Source organism: Paramormyrops kingsleyae, chromosome 25, assembly GCF_048594095.1.
Source record: "Paramormyrops kingsleyae isolate MSU_618 chromosome 25, PKINGS_0.4, whole genome shotgun sequence".
Classification (NCBI taxonomy): Eukaryota; Metazoa; Chordata; class Actinopteri; order Osteoglossiformes; family Mormyridae; genus Paramormyrops; species Paramormyrops kingsleyae.
This window is the reverse complement of record NC_132821.1, coordinates 10,248,135-10,251,960: the sequence shown is the minus strand read 5'-3', so window position 1 is coordinate 10,251,960 and position 3,826 is coordinate 10,248,135.

Here is a 3,826-nt window from a genome sequence, read left to right as displayed (position 1 = left end):
GCTATTAAGGCTCTGCCCCCTTCCCGGACCAGGGGCCTGGCAGCCGCTGGCCGGATCTGGGACTTTGGGCGAAGCTCCCCTCTGAAATATATATATATATGAGAACCACACAACACACTTTGATTCTTACCAAACTAGCTGTTCCAGTATTGGAGGGATAGGGATGGAGACGTTGTCCGTCAGATCATCAGTGGCAGTGGGATCATGTGGAACGTCGGGCACATTATGCAACGGTGTCCCTGTTTTTATATATATACAAAAGACCCACTCCTGACATGGGGAGATAGTGATGAAAAATAAATATAGCTAAGGGAAAATATATAGATCGTATGAACCGAGATCTATATATATACAAATGACCCACTCCTGACATGGACTTTTTTATACTGTTAATATATATCTATATATAAGTATATATCAGTGTTTATATCAGCCTCCCTGGTAAGGTCTATTTGGGGGTTCTGGAGAGGAGGGTCCGCCGGATTGTCGAAACGCGGATTCAGGAGGAGCAGTGCGGTTTTCGCCCCGGCCGTGGGACAGTGGACCAGCTCTATACTCTCCGCAGGGTTCTGGAGGGTTCATGGGAGTTTGCCCAACCAGTCTACATGTGTTTTGTGGACTTGGAGAAGGCATTCGACCGTGTCCCTCGGGGAGTCCTGTGGGGGGTGCTCCGGGAGTATGGGGTGCCGGGCTTCCTTTTAAGGGCTGTTCGGTCCCTGTATGACCGGTGCCAGAGTCTGGTCCGCATGAGCGGCAATAAGTCGGACTTGTTTCCGGTGAGGGTTGGACTCCGTCAGGGCTGTCCTTTGTCACCGATTCTGTTCATAACTTTTATGGACAGAATTTCTAGGTGCATCCAGGGCGTTGAGGGTGTCCGGTTTGGTGACCTCAGGATTAGGTCTCTGCTTTTTGCAGATGATGTGGTCCTGTTGGCCTCATCGGACCGTGACCTTCGGCTCTCGCTGGGACAGTTCGCAGCTGAGTGTGAAGCGGCTGGGATGAGAATCAGCACCTCCAAATCCGAGACCATGGTCCTCAGCCGGAAAAGGGTAGAATGCTCTCTCCGGGTCGGGGATGGGATCCTTCCGCAAGTGGAGGAGTTTAAGTATCTCGGGGTCTTGTTCACGAGTGGGGGGACGATGGAGCGGGAGGTCGACAGGCGGATCGGTGCGGCATCCGCAGTGATGCGGGCGCTGCATCGGTCTGTCATGGTGAAGAAGGAGCTGAGCCAAAAGGCAAAGCTCTCGATTTACCAGTCGATCTACGTTCCTACCCTCACCTATGGTCACGAGCTGTAGGTAGTGACCAAAAGAACGAGATCGCGAGTGCAAGCGGCCGAAATGAGTTTCCTCCGCAGGGTGGCTGGGCTCTCCCTTAGAGATAGGGTGAGGAGCTCGGTCATTCGGGAGGGACTCAGAGTAGAGCCGCTGCTCCTCCGCATTGAGAGGAGTCAGATGAGGTGGCTCGGGCATCTGATTAGGATGCCTCCTGGGCGCCTCCCTGGTGAGGTGTTCCGGGCATGTCCCACTGGGAGGAGGCCCCGGGGAAGACCCAGGACACGCTGGAGGGACTATGTCTCTCGGCTGGCCTGGGAACGCCTCGGGATTCCCCCAGAGGAGCTGGAGGAAGTGGCCGGGGAGTGGGAAGTCTGGGTTTCCCTGCTCAGACTGCTGCCCCCGCGACCCAACCTCGGATAAGCGGGAGAAAATGGATGGATGGATGGAAATTACCCACTCCTGACATGGACTTTTTTATACTGTTAATATATATCTATATATAAATATATATCAGTGTTTATATCAGTATAAATGTTGTATATAACATGTTTAAATAAAATTTTTGTTTTAATTTCAGAATTAAAGGGCACAGTTAAGAGATGTGTTAATGCTTGTATGGGTCAGGCCAAAGCTACACCTTCTAAAGAGAAACACTAAAACGTCAATTAGTCTGTAAAGATGGCCGAAATCCAAAATGGAGCATGTCAGGCACTCATATTCGTCTCGATAGTGATGAAAAATAGCCATGCAGGACTCTTCCGAGGCCTGTGTTAAATTATGATCTTCCATATTAATCTAGGGATTGAAAAACTATGATTTCAGCTCATATTCAGTCTCCAGCAGATATCACTGCAAGAACACAGTTATAGACATTTAGTCATTACACACATCTCAATCTCTTACCCTCAGTTTCAGTGCATTCTTGTCCCCCAACAGACTGTGACGGCACCTATCAGGCAGCTCCAGCAGAAGTGTTAATTGGGCATTCAGTCAAACAATAGAAATGGCCAGCCCTCCCACATAGCCATAGCTGACAGGAATCATGCAGAGAAACAACCGAGAGACACACTGTGGCACAGCAGTCATGTCGTTTAAATTTGTCCCTGCTAGTTTATTTTCTCAGTTACTATATCAGAAATGTTGAGTGCAGCTTTGTAGTACAGATCACATCTTGGGCAGATCAAAGCATATGACTCTGTGGGCCACAGAAACAGAAAATGCCTGGCATTGGTTTAAACTATTTGTACTGATATGTAAAAAGTTTAAAGGAATTTAAAAAATTAAGTCAACAATGCTAGAGAATGTCTCCTAATTTGAAAGACGCCTGTTTCTTCCTACAAGTCAAGGGATTACGAAAAAAGAGGAAGTCACAAAGAATATTTTTTTTGGTTTGGACCAGTTTTGGTCTTTTTTTGTTTTGGTATGAATTCATGACTTTTTTTAAAAAGAATTTATGGAACTATTTCATTATATTATTCATACATTTTATTTTGTACCTTTGTGAACTTTAAAACATACAGGACTCTTTCGAGGCCCTGTAATGAGAATGACTCACTTTAAATCCTTCAACGAGGATCCATTGGAGGGCAAGTCTGGTGCCAGCAGCCGCGGTAATTCCAGCTCCAATAGCGTATATTAAAGTTGCTGCAGTTAAAAAGCTCGTAGTTGGATCTCGGGATCGGGCTGGTGGTCCGCCGCGAGACGAGCTACCGCCTGTCCCGGCCCCTGCCGGTCGGCGCCCCCTCGATGCTCTTAACTGAGTGTCCCGCGGGGTCCGAAGCGTTTACTTTGAGAAAATCAGAGTGTTCAAAGCAGGCCCGGTCGCCTGAATGCTGCAGCTAGGAATAATGGAATAGGACTCCGGTTCTATTTCGTGGGTTTCCTGATCCGGGGCCATGATTAAGAGGGACGGCCATAATTGTTGCGGAAACATGAGACCAATTAGCCTATTGAATGCTGATTTAAAAATTTTATGCGAAATTTTAGCAAGGCGGCTTCAGGAGACTTTACCTTATGTAATACACAGGGACCAAAATGGATTTATCCTTGGACGACTGGGGTTTCATAATGTTAGGAGAGTTCTTAACATTATTCAGGGTCTGGAGGAAACCTCAGGTAAGGCTCTTTTATCTTTGGATGCCGAAAAGGCATTCGACAGGGTGGAGTGGCCTTACCTTTTCAGTGTCTTGGAACGATTTGGATTTGGGAATAATTTCATAAAATGGGTTAGGTTACTGTATTCAAACGCATCAGCTAAAATTATAACAAATAAGAACATCTCACAGCCGATAAAAATAAAAAGGGGATGTCGTCAGGGCTGCCCTCTCTCGCCTCTTTTGTTTACTCTAGCAATTGAACCTCTGGCAATAGCCATAAGGAATAAGGCAGCGATAAATGGAATATACCTTAACGGTGAGCATAAGGTTGCACTATACGCTGACGATGTTATCTTGTTTGTTTCACACCTGAGTGAGACTATTCCAGTTATTTTAGAGCTGATTAGCACATTTAGTAAAATCTCAGGTTATACGATAAATAATACAAAATCC